We start from the raw sequence: 19,422 nt of genomic DNA, 5'->3' as shown, positions 1-19,422 counted from the left end.
AAAGATGCTGCAGGCGACCAGCAGAGAAGAGTCCGGTTGGATCCAAGGGCGGATCGAGGATGAAGAGTACCTGAAAGCTGAGGGGACAGAGTCTGGGTCACTAGCCAGTGACCAGGATGGAACCAGGAAGGAACCAGGCGATGTCGGGGAGCAATCAGGTGATGTCACGAAGCTTGTCTCTGCTGCCACGTGGACCAGGATGTGTCCACGATAACCAGGAGCTGCGCACGGACTGTCCCACAAAGGCTCTCGCTGTCGGCGGTGTCGGCTTCCGGATTGGAGTCAACAAGCCTTGGCAAAGGCACCCACGCAGGGTTCGAAGAGGGCTTCTTACTCAGGCCAGCAAGGACTGAGGGGCTTCTCCTTCGCAGGGAAGCAAGGGCCAGTCTGGAGCAACCAGACCAGTGGTGTAGATTTCGGGTTTCGTCATCACAGAGGCCACTAGCCAACGGGCAAGTAACCGGACAGATGCGTCGAGCAGGAAAATGCAAAAGGGCCCCACGCAGCACTCGGTGAGTGAGGAGAGGTGATCTTTGGTGCAGTCGATGCTCGGGGCTGAGGCTTCTCAATCCCCAGTGCACAACTTCGAGGGTGCCTCAGAAGCTGCACGGAAAGTGTTTCGCTGGCTTTCCAAGATGGCCGGTCCCACGTCTCGAGTCGCATCCACGGGTCTCAGCTTTGCTGTGGCTGTGGATCGGGTTGAAGGAAGTCTGGAAGTCTGGGTCTTGTCAGGCTCTGTGTTTGGGCTCCGGTGGGAGCAACGACAAAGCAAACCGTTAGGCGCTTGATGGTGCCTGCTTGCACAGTGTGGTCACTCCTTGACCACAAGGGAGATTCTTCAGTCTTCTACGTCGAGTAGGATGTGGAAGGTCCTGAGTTTCGTATCAGAGTTTCAGTCAGGATAAATCTAAAGTCTTGGGACTCAGCTCCTACCTATATACCAAATCTAGGGGCTGGATTACCTGCTAGGTCCCTCCTATGGGTTACACCCCTTTCCCTTTGTCCAGTTTCGTGCCAGAGCTGGGGCTGGAGTGCCCCAGCACCGGTTTGAACTGGACTATTTATGGGACACCTTGGGTGCCCCAGGCAGTGTCTCATTTCATTCAGCCCTCCCTGTCCCAATACACTATAGCCTGTCTAGGGTGGTTCTAGCACCTCCCTGTGACAGGAAACCTATTGTCCAAGCCTCCCTCGCTGGAAGGACTCCCAGCAGCAGGAGGTCAGACTTGTGTCTGTGGCAGCAGCATCCATTTTGTGATGCTGAGGCTCTGGTTAACTTTAACCGGGATTAATGGAAGTAACATGGCTTCTCCCTCTAGAAGGGTGGAATGCTACCCCCGTCACCAGAACTGGCGAGGGGGTAGTATTCCAAAGCGTATGACACCTTACACAACATGTTTTGATAAAGCCAAACCAAAGTTAGCATCTGACCGCGAGGTTCATAATGCACTTAAGAGTATATGGTATGGCAATATCCTAGAACAGCTATAAGGACATGTTTCCGAAAGCTGCACAAAGGCTCAGCTCATGCTAGAGCACCACCTCACATAAAACCAAGCACTCTGCCTTCAGGATTGTTAAGGCCTGCCATAGGAGTGACTTATAGGTGTATATGTGTCTAGATATAAGGTTAGACATAGGAATACTATATCTAAGCAAGGGGTGATTACACGACCTTGCCCCAACTGAGTGATCAGCCAATTGTGTCAGTTTGGATGGCCAGCCATGGGTGGCAAAAGATATGCTGCAGCCCCTGGTAGGTCTTGGGTGCACCTATGCCCTGGGTACCTATAGTACACTGTACAGGGACTCATAAGAGTGACCCAAATCCCAATTGGTGATGTACCTAAAGTACATGGTGTGAAATTTAGAGAGAGAACAGCAGGGCTGTGGGTCTGATTAGCAGGCCCACAGCCACATTAAGTCGAAAACCAGTGAAGCAAAAAGCAAAAAAATGGGGTGACCATAGGAAAGCAGACCCTACTCTCCTACACTGTAGACAAAAAGTCGTCTACCGTTGTAGGTTAAAGTTGGATTACCTGGTTTAGAAGATTAACCGCACATAGATTAGAAGAATCGCCATCAGCATTGGTCGCATCAGCAATGTTCGTATCGGATGTTACCTGCGGGCCTGTTGTTTCCTCTCGTACCTCAGCAGTAGCAATTTGTATCTGTGAGATCTCAATGAATGCCGTCATCAGGATTGGTAGCTGCTGGGGACAACACAGAGCATGGGCCGTTACCAGGTCCAGCAGAGTATCGATATCCGTAGGCATGACTGATGGGAGTGTTAGACAGATGTCTAGCACGCATTCTTCACCTCAAAGCAGGCAGCGTATAACAGGTAAGATGCAATATTGCCAGATTGGTCTGAATGACAGAAACCATGTGGTATTTAATTCTCGTAGACGAGGTAAACCGAACATTTGGACGATGCGCTCACGACACTTCATCTCCAATAGAGCTCTCTCTATGATGCTTGGAGTGACGCTGGTGATTTGGATTGTCATATCGGAGCAGTAGGAGCAGAAATAGGATCCCTGCAATGAGTCCAAAAAGTAGTGGCAGTCCACCAAACACAGCGTGCACGAAGTTGGGAATTATTCCGAGGACTGCTTGAAAAGGTGCTAACAGTCCAGAACATACGGTCTTAAATACATGTACAATACCGCTCGTTTCAGACATGTTTAGGATACGTTCCAACATTTCTGAGAAATCTATAGGGCAGTTTGTTTTTAAAAGGGCTTGTATCTCCGTAGAAGTCCTTGCGACTTGTAGATCATATTTTTTTTAGGCCGAGGTCAGTGGCACAGTTTGTTGTAAAAGAATGGCTTTAATTCTGGTTAGAGTATCAATTCGTATAGAAGAGATGTTCAGTGAAGGCCATAGAGGCGACTCCCTGACTGCCTGTATTTGTGGAAACAAGACTTGCATACAGCAAGCATACCTGGATGTAACCGTTACTAGATATGGGATACCTGGCAACATGCCACAGCAGCTGTGATCATTCAACATGAGGTAACTTCCATTTGAAAGTTGTTCAAAAATTGGATTAATCACTGCAGCTGGTGAGCCTTGCAGGTGACAGGATAAGTTTGTAGTGGAACCATCGCAGGTCCTGTGTAAATTAATACCCTGACAAAGGAGAGAACCGCTTAGTGAGTTTTCACAGTTTGTACCGCTAAGAAACACTTCACGCCCCCACTCCAACATCTGTGTGTGTGTAAGGTAAATCCCAAGATGTTGATGTATTCTTTACCGAACCATTAATATTTGGCTGCTGGTATTTGTTTTAGGCAATACTGAAAATGGAAAATTGTAACAGGCAGAGTAATTTTACTATGTATGATCCACTTAGTAGCTGATTTTTCTGCTACCGTGAATGGTAAATTTTCCAGTTTTTCAATGATCAGCACCGTTTAGTCTGCTCTCCTTTGTGCCAGTTTGATCTGTTTATCAGTGAGGTTGAATTCTGAAAACAGTGACGTAGTGTTGATTAAATGCCAAGGCACATAGCCTGCACGCAAGCTTTGTAGTGTCCAGCCTAATAGCATGATAGAACGTAATTGAGACTGACTAGGTTGCAACATGACCAAGTCTTGTTCCATGATGTCTATGGCAGAAGATACAACGCTGTCCAATGAATATATCCTGGACGACAGTCGTTAACCCATTGTCTACTACAGAGAGAGATTTCTCTAAATGAATACAATCAATTTCTCGTATTCGTTCTGCAGTCTCTGCTTGGGTAATCTTCCATATCTCATTATAAGCAGCATAGATACCGGCATATATGAAATGTTTTTGACGCGGTATTCTTGATCCTAGCAAGAATTCCCTAAGTTCTACACCTTCTTTAAGTAAAGAAAAGTGTTGTTTTACATCCTGTAGTGTAGCTTTCTGTAGCCAATCAAGGCAGAGTTTCCCTACAATGTATTATGTTTCTACCCCGGGATGCTGTCTTTGAACATAGCGTGGATCTGGCCTATTGATAGTGAAACCCTGTGTTTTGTTCAGGAATCGATTTTGATAGTTGTTTGTGTCTGTGGGCCAGAGAAACCATTTTTTCCATTCTAGATCTGATCTATGGTGATGCAAAATATTATGTACGTCAACCTCCCCCCGTGTAGTGCTATTGCTTGCAGGTGTAGGTATGGTCGGTGTGTTCATGTCTTTGATCTTGGCTAACCCAAAGCAAGACGCTTGTTGGACAGTGTCATTCAAAAACATAATTTCCACAGGGATGATACAGGATCTAAACAAAGCTTCTACCCCTGCACTTGCCAATCTTTTGAACCCGTGACAAATTTTGTCTCAATGTTAGCTTTTCAAAAGTCGAAACCCTGTCTAGACAGTTGGGCGATAAAGGCTGCAGAATAAATCTGTTTTGTATTTGTTAGCATAATTTTCGATCCTGTCTTGTTCACATTCGACGCCTCGTCAGGGGTAGTAAGCGCTATATAAATGCAATTACAATACAATACAATACAATACATTATTAAAAGAAAACGATTTTGGATTCGATAAGTTGAACCCAGAAAAAAAATGAAAATGTCATTGCAAAAGTTTTTGAGCTACCCTCTGGAGGTGTAGGACAATGTTCCCATTGGTTATACATAAATAAATTTCTAGGTGATGCAGTTTTATGTAAAAAATTATAACCATAATGGTTATAACAGTACATTTGTTTATATTCCGATAAACCCTCTATATATTTATGATTTGTGAATACTGCAGACATTTCTAGATCAGACATCATGTTACTAACAGTCTCGAAGTCCCAATCATCAGAAAAGGTACTAGAGGTAATAAAGTCACTTAATGACATTTTAAATAATTGTGGAATCTTCAAATGTTCGGACGGGCCATTAATGTCATATTCAGTTCTGTCTCAAACTATACCATCTGGTATAGGTACGGCTGTGATGTTCACTGCTGACAAGTCTCTTGCTTCACGATGGGATGATTTGTGTGGCTGGAGAAGTAAGTTCACTCTTTTACTTGCTGTGTCCATTTGAATATATCTTCCATTTATTAGCATAACCAGAGTTATTACCAGAGCTAACCAAAGTAGAAAGAAGAATATCCCCAAAACAATCCATAGTTCAATCCATGGTGAAACCAGATAATTCTTTTTCAGGAGATGAAAAAGTCTGTTGCTTGTTCTTTGAAAGTTCTTTGTGCTGGTGTCGTTTCAGGTTCGCTGGGATCCTCAGAAAACATATCCAAGTTAATGAAATAGCCAGAGGCAGTTCTGTTAATTGTTAGAATTGCATCAGGATTCCTTGAAATCGCTGGAACCAGTTGATCACTTGTTACTTCATTGTAGACAGGTGTATCAGGACGAACTGTTATTTGGGTCTCCAGAGGGACGAGTTCCATAGCTTTGTTGCTTAGTCCTTCATTTCTCATTGTAGAATCTTCACAGGTGACGAGTCTCTCAGTTTGAACCTCTTGGATTGTTGCTAGCCGAGTGCCTCTGCTACATTGTTGGAGTCCACTTGGCCTACTGCTTAGAACCAGCCACATAGTGTGGTTTTATCAGGTCGATGGGCACAAACCTTTTCTCCTTTTTACCAGCAAGGGGTGGCAGTAGTACTGTTCTCGATCCGTGTATTGCTAGGACAGGTACTGGTTGTCTGTAAGAAGGCCCAAATTTCTTCTTGTCCGCGATCTTTTCTCTGACTAGATCACCAAGCTTTGGGATCCAGACAGGCCTTGCTGGGACGGTTAGTTTTTACCCAGTGGTGGTTGGCTTCAGGAACACATTGCTTTGTTTCGATCTTAGTTCATTTAAGTCCTGTAAAACAGCCAAACAATCTTTGATATCAAACTTTTTATTTTCCACCACTGTGCCTTTCATGTCAAGGTCCGGAATCAACATTTTAGTTCCAAATAGGACTTCATATGGAGTGACACCCCCTAGAGAACTTCTTGGCAAATTGTTTAATGAGCGTTGGACCCCATAAAGATGTTTGACCCACCCATCACCCAAACCTAATACCCTAGCTGTTATAGACTGCTTTATATCCTGTTTTATTCTTTCCACAACAGAATTTCCCTCAGGATGGAATGGAGAAGAATACCGCAATTCTACGCCCAGAATGGCCATGGCTTCTTTGTAAGCGCGAGAGCTAAACACAGGGCCCTGGTCAGAACCTAGCGTGCCAATTGCGTATGTGCCGATAAAGACTCGCAAATCTTTTATAACAATTCGAGTGTCAGCCGAGTGCTGAGGCCACATCCAAAGGAACCTTGATTTAGTGTTTGGGGGACTGCATTTGTCCACATGGACGCCTGCATGTATATAGTCTAATGCTGTCTAACAAAGGTGTCTGAACTGGGATGGCTATATTGTAGTCAGATGCCTGGTGGCGTTCTGTACTGCGATCTCTATTGCAGTCAATGCAGTTATTGATGAAAATGTGAATCAATGTATTCATTCCTGGCCACCAGTACATCTTTTTTAGTTTTAAAATTGTTTTAGAGATACCCTGATGTGTCAGATCCTCTCCCAGATGTGCTTGTAAATCAAAGCCGCTCTTCATTCCATGTTTGGTATTACCCTATCCCCCACTCCAGGGATTCGAGCAAACGAAACGCTGTTCGCATCAATTATATATGAGTATTTGAGTGGAAACCTTTAGGTAACGCTGCACCAATGCCTTTGCTTGAAGCATTGACAGCCAGTAATATTTCACTGTTTATTTTTGTTTTTGAACGAGTGATTGCAGCTACAGAAGCCGTTTGCACAGCCCCTTTCGCGGCTTCATCAGCCAATGAATTCCCTTCAAAATGAACGCCATCACGTTGATGACTCAGCGTGTGTATCATGTGAGTGTTTTGTAGTCTATTTCGCAACTGAACTACTTGTTCCCAAAACGTTTTATGCTTGATTGTGCCTCCTCTTGCATCTTTTAAACCATTTTGAAGCCAATTCTGTAAATATTCATTGGAAGATTGACCACAATAAAAAGAATCGCACACTATGAGTGTGGGGAATTCACGATCCGTATTCTCAAGTGCCATTTTGAATGCTTGCAGTTCAGCTTGCTGAACTGTACAATCTCTTAGAGATTGCGTTTTTGTGACCATAGGTCTAAATTTGCCATCGAGCATAAGACCTTTAACGATCGCGCATTCTGCACTATAAGCTTGCTTACCCCCCTAGCGGGTTGTGCAGATCCGTCAGTATAAATTATAAATTCGTGCTGGTCAAGAGGGAGAATTTCAGTAGGCAGAGGACATTAGTGTTCGTATTGCAGGAATGCTTGTGTTTTTAAATAAAGATCGAAAACATATTCAACATCAGTTGCAGCAAGAGAATTAACCCATTGTATCCATCTTTGATGGAAAGCTTTTGCATTCGGAATGCTTGCTTTTGTAACTACCTCTAAGGCTGGTACAGGAGTTACGATCATAATGCATTTCCCCTGCGCTAGGGCTCTTTCTTTTGCTACAGTGGTTTGAACTGCTGTCAGAATTTTTTCTGTCAATGTAAATTTCATTTCTGTTTGCGTATACAAATGGGATTTGTATGCAATTGGTACTTTTTCACCTTCGTTAAAAGTTAAGTAGGTGAATCCGCATTGACCCGGAATGATTCGGATCACTAAGTTGTGTATGTTTACGCGTGTATGTAAGTGTTTTGTTGCTAACATGTCAGCTTGAAGTGAACGCAGGATATCTGTGTGTTCCTGTGTCCAATGTTTGATTTTAAAATCAGGATTAATTCGTAGAGAGTTTGAACCCTTTCTGCGTAGTTTAGAATGTATGTTCTTTCAAAATTTAGGAAACCTAGAATGGACTGCAAGTTGCTCATTGTTTTTGGAGGTTGGAGCAGCGCACACTTTTCTAAAAAGTTGGCTGCCAGGCTTTTACCTTCACTTGATAGTTCATATCCTAGGAAAAGGACGTTGAGATAAGCATTTCTTGATTTTTTTTAATTGAAGTTATAACCTTCAGAGGCGGAGCCTAGTATAATGATGTACACCCTGTTCAAGTGCCAGTTCAGGTCATCTATCAGATAGATATCATCGACATTTGACAATGCCTTGTCATCATAAATATGTAGTAACTCTGTTACCCTTGCTTAGAATAACCCTGGACTATTCTTGAATCCCTGTGGGAGACGACAGAATTGACCTTGGGTCCCCATTATTGAGGAAGCTGTCAAATACCTACTATCAGGTGCTGTATTTTGACAAAAGGAACCGTTAGAAATATTGAATGTAGTTTTATATTTTTTTACGCACAATGTTATTCCTTAATGCTGTACTATGTGAATTTTGCACTGCAAATGTTTTACAAGAGTTTAGGTGTCTGTAGTCCAAAACTAGACGATATGTACTGTCTGGTTTGGAAACAGGAAACAAAGGATTGTTCATTGATGAGGTGCATGTTTCAATCACCCCTTGGTATTCAAGTTGATCTAAGATCTCCCTGACCTGTTTTTTTAGCTTCTTGCTTAATTGGATACTGCCTTTGTGCAGTTGGTTGATTTTTTTCACTGGATTTTGTGGTGAGGTGAGTCCTCATCCCATCCTACATGATTTTTTTATAATGCTGGGGCTTGGGCAACTGCCCATTTCCTGGCATAAGTATATTTTAAATGTATTGTAACATGGTTGGAGAAGGCTGGCGTAATGATGTCTTCGCCATGTGGGCACTATCTGACAAATTCTGGTGGCCAGTCCCGTTCTGCTAGAAGTATATCATAACCCTTTGAAAGTTGCGCCCAAAAGAGTGCTTTCACTTTTCTTGGTATGTCTCCCTCCATCCGGAGCGTTATTTCATATAACCTTTGTGGAGAACTAACCGTGGTATCTGCAGTCTCAACTTGAATGTCTTTATTCAAGTCCACTGTCTCCAGAAGTCCCTTCAGGTTCTGGCGAGCTATTGATACTTCTGCTGCACTGTCCAACATTGTCTGAGCCCATTCTCCATTCTTGAGCTGTGTTCTCAGAATCCTCGGCATGTCTTTATCATCAGACCTGCTACTTTCTTCTTGGAGAATTGAGGTTTTGGTTTGTTTTTCTGAACGTGTTGAGATCGTCTTTGGACTTCACGTGTTCTTCTTTTTGATCTGACCGTCCTCTTCTTTCGGATGTCTGTGATGATATCTGAAAGGTACCAGAGGAACGTGTATCAGTGTCTTGATACCTATCAGGTTTTCTCAAATTATCCCTATTCCTGAGGTTATACCTCCTTTCAGAGGGCTCCTTTTGAGGAGACCTACCTCGGGATTGAGAATCTTTCTCTTTTGAATGTTGTTATTTTCCCACTTCTTTTTAGAAGGGGTAGGATTGTTTTTAGTAAAGGCCTTTTCAGGACTTTCAGACAGTTGTGGTTTAACTGGTTTCCCACCCAAACTGTCTCTGCCTAATTCTTCTTAGGATTTTTCAATTATTATGTCTTGTTCTCATTGTTGTTCTGTTACATCAAATTCCCTTAATTTCTGGCGGATTGCCACTGATGCCACTTCTCCTTTAATATTAGATCATATTATTGTTGAGACCTGGGCAAAATCTTTCAGTAACTTCATACCTAAATTCAGAGCAGGCTCTGCCCCCTATTCGTTTTGAATCTGTTTCAGGACGTCCGGTATTACCGCCATAGACGGAACACCATGTGTTTTAGTGTAGATAGCAGCAAAGACTGTGCCCCAAGTGGTGCAGTCTTCTAGATGTGACGTTATCCCCATTGGTACACAGATTGTTAGAATTCTATGTTTCTCATGTTCACGTTTTGTGGGCATTTTACCCATGACTGCATATAAAGTCTGTGGTGTGATTTTTAGCGCCTTCCCCTGGTGAGAGGTTTGTCTTGGAATGGCTATTGTTGGTTGGACTGTGAAAGTCCGCATGACATATTGAACCAATTGTCTATAAATTTTGATTAACTCTTTCAGTTGAGTAAGTAATTTTACGTCTAACATTGCTTCCATGTCAGGATGAGTTGTATAGACGGCTAAAATCAGACATGTTGCTCCTGGTCTACCTAGTGGACCAAGCCTGGTAATGAGATTGTATTGTTTTAGGGCGCCTTTAAACCAGAGATCATGCTCCTGGTATGCAAGTGGAATTTCAATATGCTCGAATGGAATATATTCCTCAGGTGGATCATCTTCTTTGTAGAAGTGAAATGTTTAAGTTATTGGATGTCATTCAGGGAATATTATCCATGAGTAGAATACCTCTGTCTGGTGAGATTCATGTGCCTCTATCACAAAAACTGCTCTATCACCTCTTGGTGTTAGGCCATGTTTTATAAGTTTTAGAGTGATGGCTCTCCTTAAATGGGCAGCGATGATGATCGCATTTTCATTGGTTTCATTAAAACCTGTATAATCAAAAGTTACCGCAACATTGTTGGATACAGCCTCGTTGTTAATGCAGTCTTCAGTCATTGTTTAATGAAAGTTGCAGAGAAAGTTTCAAGGGAACAAAGATAAGGTGCCCAATATTTTGGAACACTGTATCCTTCAACGTTGAACAAACCAAAAAGCTAATACATAGGATTTTCATCCTACTCAGCTATGGCGGAGATTATCCCTACCCACTCCAGACGTCTTATGGATTATTAGGAGTTGGGGTCTCTGAGAAAAGCACGACTGAATTACTTCAGTATCTAGCCTTAAATTAGTGCCTTACCAAACCGTTGGGCGCCATGTAGTGTAGTTCCTATATGCCCAATAGGCTCGGCGAATTGGAATAATATACACTATAGTTTTGACATAGGACTGAGGTCAGTATGTCTCTATTGAGTACATTAAACTTAATTACTTGTGTGTGCCAGCTAACTAAGAGGTCACTAGAAACTTCGAATAAACAAGAAAGGATTAGTTTCTGACAAATGCATAAACATGACAACTTTGCTTCCCTTAGAATCGGAACAATCTCAGAATCTTGGAAATCATAGATAACAGTTTCACTCAGTCAATCGTGCATGCTTCGTTTCTACAAAGTTACACAGAAATAGATATACGGGAGTTTCAATAAAAAGTCTTCTTTCTCGTGCAAGAGATATGAACTACTACAATCGTAAGACAGAATGCGAAGTATAATACGTTCAGCGTTAGCAGTAAGATGAAAAAATACTGCAATAGCATGGTTTGTAGCCGACAGATATTCATAAAAATACATACATAACAGGCTAAAATGTGAATACTAAAATGTGTCTACCCCAGTGTACCTAACCTAAGTGTAGTACAAGGTAAGAAATAGGTGCTGTTTGTCTATAGTGTAGTTGGGCTATAGTTTAGATTGGTGTTGCCAAGATTTGCCAAAAGTCCCTCTAGGTTCTAGTCCGCTCCATACCTTAGAATGAGTGAGATTGGAATATCTTTCGAGTCTCGATCTCTAACACCCCGCAAGGAACTTGCCGTGGCGAACCGCGTCGTGCAAGTAGATAGCCGAACCGTGATTTGCTATGGTAAGTGAAGGTATATTTATACCTTGAAGGTGTTTAGGAATGCCAGTATTGACGTAAAAGTCAGGCAGAACAACGTCATGAATGAACTCCTAAGGAATAGATGTGTATGCATAATAAATGAGTTCTTGGAGAAATCAATATCCAAGCAAGGGGAAGTCCTAAAGTCTTAAGAGTCTGGTTTTCCAAGAACTCCTGATGTAGATGAACGGATGTAGGTGGCCATGCCTGTATTTGGTTAGCATGGATAATGCCTAAATAAGGGTAGGATTTCTATGCCTAAATATGGGCAATGCGAATTGTGCCTATATAAGGTCATAAATCGGGAAACCTGTATACGGTATCTAAATCGACACACAATAGAAGGACAGCAAATGGTGGTATGTCAACGCCCAGCTGGGTCACGGAAAAAATAAAAAGACCACAATTTCGGACTGAACCACTAGATGGCGGAATAGAACAAGTTACTTACCTTCGGTAACGTTTTTTCTGGTGGTTACAGTATCTGCCTGTGGATTCCTCACCTTGTGAATATCCCCGTGCGTCGGCAACGTTCGGAAAATTCTTTTGTAGCACGCCGGCGTGGACCACGTCATAGGAGCACGGCATTGCGCGCGACTCAGACTGACGTCACGGACTCCTTATTAGGCCTAGGTTGGCGTGATGACATCAGTTCCGCCCTTTTTTCCGTGCCTTCGTGGCAACCGGACGGACCAATGACAATAGATATATACATATACAATATACATAGTACAAAATATTCAAGATAACACACAAAGTGTAAATATAAAAACAAATATATATATATATATATATATATATATATATACATTTAACATCACATAATATTAGGTATTGAAGAATGGACAACGGGGAGGCGGGTGGCCATTTGAGGAATCCACAGGTAGATACTGTATCCACCAGAAAAAGCGTTACCAAAGGTAAGTAACTTGTTCTTCTGATGGATACATCTGCCAGTGGATTCCTCACCTTGTGAATAGAGTCCCACAGCAGTCCCCACTCCCGGAGGAGGGTGTCCACTCTCCTATACCAGAAAATCCTGGAGGACAGAACGCGCAAAGTGGCCATCCCTCCTCACTTCGGTATCTAAGCAGTAATGCTTTGCGAAAGTGTGGAGGGAAGCCCACGTGGCCGCTCTACAAATATCCTCTACAGGTACACCCCTAGACAAAGCAGATGTAGAAGACTTTGCTCTAGTAAAGTGAGCTCTTATACCCTCTGGAGGTTTCTTACCAGCCAGGGCGTAGCAGATCTTGATGCATAGTATAATCCATCTTGAGAGAGTGCGCTTGTGCACAACTCTTTCTTTTCTGCAGCCAGCAAATCCAACAAAGAGCTGGTCATCCACTCGATAGTCTTTTGTTCTATCAAGATAAAAGCTCACCGCCCTCTTGGGGTCCAGACGGTGAAGTCACTCCTCCTCCTTGGAAGGGTGAGAGGGAGGATAGAAGGTAGGAAGGGTAATGGACTGTCCCAAATGGAAAGGAGTTACCACCTTACGCAGAAAAGCAGCCCTGGTCCTGAGTACCATTCGTTCAGCATGAATGGTCAAGAACGGGGGCTTTGAACTAAGAGCTTGAAGCTCACTTACCCTCCTTGCCGAGGTAATTGCAACCAGGAAGACCGTCTTAAAAGATAAAAGTCTCATGGGACACTTGTGCAAAGGTTCGAAGGGAGAACCCATCAGAAATGTAAGCACAAGATTCAAGTCCCATTGAGGCAAAATAAAGGGTGTAGGAGGAAATTTATTTGTAAGACCCTTTAAAAACCTTAGAACCACAGGAAATTTAAATAAAGACGGCTGATCCGGCAGGCAGAGAAAAGCCGACAAAGCCGAAAGATCACCTTTAACTGTAGCTACAGCAAACCCTTGCTGAGCCAGGAAAAGTGAAAATTGAAGTATGTCAGATAAACGAGCCCTCAAAGGGTCAATAGACTTCTCCCCCACACCAAGTCACACATTTAGACCATCTGTATGACTAGATTGACTTGGTTGAGTCACTCCTGGCCGATAAAATGACATCCACCACATCACGTGGGAGAGAAAAGGAATTCAGGTTGTCCCGTTCAATCTCCAGGCATGAAGGTGTAAGGTCTGGAGGTGGGGGTGTAGATCCTGCCCCTCCATCTGAGAGAGGAGGTCTGCCCTGAGAGGGAGACGGAGCGGAGGGCACGAGGAGAAGTGGAGAATATCTGTGTACCACACCCTTGTTGCCCAATCTGGGGCGATCAATATGACTTGGGCCCGGTCTTGGCGAATCTTCCTCAGAACCCGAGGAATTTAGGGTATGGGAGGAAACGCGTAAAGGAGTTGTGAGTCCCAACTCAGCTGAAACGCGTCCCCCAAGGCTCCCTGCATCGGAAACTGGAGGCTGCAGAGCGATGGGCAGTGAGCATTCTCATGAGTGGCAAACAGGTCCACCCGAGGAGTTCCCTACGTCAGAAAGACGTGACAAACTACCTCTAGAGGAAGCCTCCACTCGAAGAACTGCCGACTGAGACTGTCTGCACGCACATTCAGAACTCCGGCCAGATGATTTGCCATCAGACAAATCTGATGATCCTGAACCCAGGACCAGAGACGCAGAGCCTCTCTGCAGAGACACTGCGACCCTACTCCTCCCTGCTTGTTGACATACCACATCGCGGTGGTGTTGTCCGTCAGGACCTGAACCGACCGACCGCGAAGTGAAGGGAGGAAGGCCTTGAGCGCCAGACGTATCGCCCGTAATTCTAGAAGGTTGATGTGAAGCAACCTTTCCTCTGGAGACCAAAGACCCTTGATCTCCAGATCCCCCGGATGAGCACCCCCTAGAGTGGATGCATCCGTTATTACTGTGGCAACCGATGGAGGTAGACGGAAGGGCTTTCCTTGAGACAGATTGCCGTCCACGCTCCACCAAGACAGATCTGCTGCAGCTTCTCTGGAGATCCTCACTGACTCCCTGAGATCTCCGTTGTGTTGATACCACTGCCTGCGGAGGCACCACTGGAGTGCCCTCATATGCCAGCGTGCATGGTTGACCAGCAGAATGCAGGAAGCCATCAGACTGAGCAGACGAAGGACCTTCAAGACTGGAATGACCGCTCCATTGTGAAATAAAGGAATCAATTCCTGTATGTCGCGAATCTGTTGTGGAGGAGGGAATGCCCGACACACAGTTGTATCCAGTACTGCACCTATGAACAGGCTGTGCTGGGAGGGCACCAGGTGAGATTTGGGTACATTTATCGAAAAACCCAATCTGTACAACAACTGAGTTGTGTCTTGCAGATGATGGAGCACTTTCTCTAGAGTTTCCGCCTTGATCAGCCAATCGTCCAGATAAGGGAATACTGGAATCCCTGATCTTCAGAGATGTGCTGCCACCACAGCCATCACCTTGGTGAAGACTCAAGGCACAGTAGTAAGACCAAACGGAAGGACCACAAACTGGTAATGCTGCGATCCCACCATAAAAGATACTTCCTGTGCGACTTCAGGATTGGGATGTGAAAATATGCATCCTGCAAGTCGATTGACACCATCGAGTCTTCTTCCAGCAGCGCTTGAAGAACCTGTGCAAGGGTGAGCATCTTGAACTTCTCCTGCTTCAGGTAAAGGTTCAAGATCCTGAGATCCAGGATTGGATGAAATCTGCCATCCTTTTTGGGGTAGAAAAGGGGTTGTGATGGATGGAGCATCTGAACCAATCAAACACTCACACCCAGTCAAAAGATCTCGGTTTGATCCATCACTGTTCTTTAGCCCACTCTGCCACCCCAGTTCAGACATGGCTATATGCAAATCAGTTTGACCCTGTGCCTCATGGGAACCGTCCAGCCCGAACTGCCAAGCCATGACTTCCCTGGACTGGAAACAAGCCTCCGAGGACCGGTTCCTGGCATTACAGCCGTCTTCAGCCTGGCTTGCTTGAATCCAGTGGCAAAGTGAGCAAGGGACTCACGTCTGAGCATACCCTGCCACACTTATGGCGGCCAAAAGCGGTAGAAAAGGGGGTGGTGATGGACGGAGCATCTGAACCAATCAAACACTCACACCCAGTCAAAAGATCTGGGTTTGATCCATCACTGTTCTTTAGCCCACTCTGCCACCCCAGTTCAGACATGGCTATATGCAAATCAGTCTGACCCTGTGCCTCATGGGAACAGTCCAGCCTGAACTGCCAAGCCATGCCTTCCCTGGACCGGAAACAAGCTTCCAAGGACCGGTTTCTGGCAATACAGCCATCTTCAGCTGGGCTTGCTTGAATCCAGTGGCAAAGTGAGCAAGGGACTCACGTCTGAGCATACCCTGCCACACTTATGGTGGCCAAAAGCGGTAGAAAAGGGGTTGGTGATGGACGGAGCATCTGAACCAATCAAACACTCACACCCAGTCAAAAGATCTGGGTTTGAACCATCACTGTTCTTTAGCCCACTCTGCCACCCCAGTTCAGACATGGCTATATGCAAATCAGTCTGACCCTGTGCCTCATGGGAACAGTCCTGCCCGAACTGCCAAGCCATGCCTTCCCTGGACCGGAAACAAGCTTCCGAGGACCGGTTTCTGGCATTACAGCCGTCTTCAGCCCGGCTTGCTTGTATCCAGTGGCAAAGTGAGCAAGGGACTCACGTCTGAGCATACCCTGCCACACTTATGGCGGCCAAAAGCGGTAGAAAAGGGGGTGGTGATGGACGGAGCATCTGAACCAATCAAACACTCACACCCAGTCAAAGGATCTGGGTTTGATCCATCACTGTTCTTTAGCCCACTCTGCCACCCCAGTTCAGACATGGCTATATGCAAATCAGTCTGACCCTGTGCCTCATGGGAACAGTCCAGCCCGAACTGCCAAGCCATGCCTTCCATGGACCGGAAACAAGCTTCCGAGGACCGGTTTCTGACATTACAGCCGTCTTCAGCCCGGCTTGCTTGAATCCAGTGGCAAAGTGAGCAAGGGACTCACGTCTGAGCATACCCTGCCACACTTATGGCGGCCAAAAGCGGTAGAAAAGGGGGTGGTGATGGACGGAGCATCTGAACCAATCAAACACTCACACCCAGTCAAAAGATCTGGGTTTGATCCATCACTGTTCTTTAGCCCACTCTGCCACCCCATTTCAGACATGGCTATATGCAAATCAGTCTGACCCTGTGCCTCATGGGAACAGTCCAGCCCGAACTGCCAAGCCATGCCTTCCCTGGACCGGAAACAAGCTTCCGAGGACCGGTTTCTGGCATTACAGCCGTCTTCAGCCCGGCTTGCTTGAATCCAGTGGGCAAGGGACTCACGTCTGAGCATACCCTACCACACTTATGGCGGCCAAAAGTGGTAGAAAAGGGGGTGGTGATGGACGGAGCATCTGAACCAATCAAACACATACACCGAGCCAAAGATCTGGGTTTGATCCATCACTGTTCTTTAGCCCACTCTGCCACCCCAGTTCAGACATGGCTATATGCAAATCAGTCTGACCCTGTGCCTCATGGGAACAGTCCAGCCCGAACTGCCAAGCCATGCCTTCCCTGGACCGGAAACAAGCTTCCGAGGACCGGTTTCTGGCATTACAGCCGTCTTCAGCCCGGCTTGCTTAAATCCAGTGGCAAAGTGAGCAAGGGACTCACGTCTGAGCATACCCTGCCACACTTATGGCGGCCAAAAGCGGTAGAAAAGGGGGTGGTGATGGACGGAGCATCGGAACCAATCAAACACTCACACCCAGTCAAAAGATCTGGGTTTGATCCATCACTGTTCTTTAGCCCACTCTGCCACCCCAGTTCAGACATGGCTATATGCAAATCAGTCTGACCCTGTGCCTCATGGGAACAGTCCAGCCCGAACTGCCAAGCCATGCCTTTCCTGGACCGGAAACAAGCTTCTGATTTGCATATAGCCAGTGTCTAACCCAGGGTGGTGTGGAGTGAAAAAAACGATGGATTTAGGCCCAGATCCTTGTACTGGGGTAAATGTATGACATTGTTCTACATTCTGTCCATCAACTGTGTTTTTTGCAATCCTTTTTGGGGATCAGGAAATACCGGGAGTAGCATCCCTGACCCCTTTCCTGCTCTGGAACCACCCTATCGCACCTTTTCTCAACAGTGCCAGGACTTCCTCCTGCAGAAGCAACAGGTGGTCCTCCGAGCAAAAACCTTGGCAAGGAGGGTAATTTGGGGGAAATTCCCGAAAGGGAAGAGCATACCCATTCTCCACGAGATTGAGAACCCAAAGATCTGATGTAACCGATTCCCAATCCCGTAGCAAATAGGTAAGCCGACCCCCTACAGGACCCGCATGATCCGGAATGGCGGATCTAGGGCTGCTTTGCTGCTGTGGGAGGGGGGTGGGTAGCAGAAGAGGAAGAGGAGGAGGAAGCCTGACGTCCACGGGGAAGAGCTCTTTGTCTGCCTCTGTAGGACCTATACAAAGGATTTTGCTGCTGCTGCTGTGTCTGCCTATAGGGTCGAAAAAAAGATCTTCCAAATCCCCTATATCTTTTGGTCACAGAGCCTCTGGGTTGCAAACCCAAAGATTTTGCTGTTGCCCTGCTGTCCTTAAACCGTTCTAATGCAGCATCAGCCTTCTTCCCAAAAAGGCCTGAGCCATCAAAGGGCAAATCCATTAAAGCAGTCTGAACATCAGCCGAGAACTCCGAGGTCTTTAGCCAAGCCGTTCTTCTAGTGGCAATCGAACAACCCATTACTCTTGCTACTGAGTCTGCCGTGTCCATTCCACTTTGAATGACCTGCCGAGCAGCAGCTTGCGTGTAAGACATCACCTCGTTAACATTTTTTCTGTCTTCTTCAGGAAGCTTAGGTGACAACTGCTTCACTGAATCCATCAAAGCATGGATATACCGTCCTAGCAAACAAGTGGCATTTGTTGATTTTAAGGCCATACTGCCAGATGAAAATACTTTTTTTTGCAGTCTGGTCCAGCTTCTTTGATTCCTTGTCACCATGCACTTGAGGAAAAGAGCCTACAGATCTCTTAGAGCAGGCAGCTTGCACCACGAAACTCTCCGGTAAGGGGTGAGATGACAAAAAATCAGGGTCACCAGGAGCCACTCTGTAACACCTAGCCACGGCCTTAGACACTGCAGGAGCCGTTAGAGGCCTACTCCATACTTCCAGTATTGGATCCGTTAGGGCGTCAGTAAAGGGAAAAATGGGTTCAACCACTGATGATGGTGAATGAAGCACTTCAGTCAGTATATTTAACTTGTATTCAGCTGTAGGCAAAGTCAAATTCAACAAGTCTGCTGCCTTCTTAATCACAACGTGATAAGGCGCCACATCTTTAGAAGGAGCACCTGACACTGAGGCCAAATCCCACTCAGGGGACAGCTCCAACCCACTTGCCTCTCGCAAGTCATCAAAATAATCCTCTGGATCAAGAAGCTCAGCTTCCTCGTATTCAGCTTCCCAATAACTCTGCTCCTCCAAAAGGCGCTGGGCTTCACGCTTTGACCTCTCCATTCGAATCGACTTCGTCGGATCCGGTATAGGCTCCGAAGGCTCCGGAGCCGGCGTCGAACGCGGGGCCGGCGTCGAGCTTCGAGGCGGATCCCGAGGTCTATCCGACGTCGGTGAAGCCGCATACGGCGTTGATGACTTCGGCGGCGCAGAGATATGCCAAGGTGGAGTCGGCGTCGGCATAAAAGGAAGGAAAGGCGCCGGAGCATAGGCTTGAGGCACACCCAAATTATAAGCCATCGGACCCATGGGACCAGCCGGTGCTCCAGAGGGGTACATGGCTCTCGCATAAACACCATACATGGCGTTTAAAAAATGTGAGGGGTCCTGTCCAGGACCTGGAAAGGGAGGATACGAACCCACCGGCTGCTCCTGAGGAGGCTGCACCGGAGTAGACACCTCTTGTTCCTCTTTGTCCTTGGGTTGGCCAACCGGAGTCGTCGAGCCCTGAGGATCAGCAACCTCTTCCTCCTCACGCACCGGAGATTGCGATGGAACTGGAGACGGATTCA

Source organism: Lissotriton helveticus, chromosome 9 (assembly GCF_964261635.1).
Source record: "Lissotriton helveticus chromosome 9, aLisHel1.1, whole genome shotgun sequence".
Classification (NCBI taxonomy): domain Eukaryota; kingdom Metazoa; phylum Chordata; class Amphibia; order Caudata; family Salamandridae; genus Lissotriton; species Lissotriton helveticus.
This window is presented reverse-complemented; position numbering follows the sequence as displayed.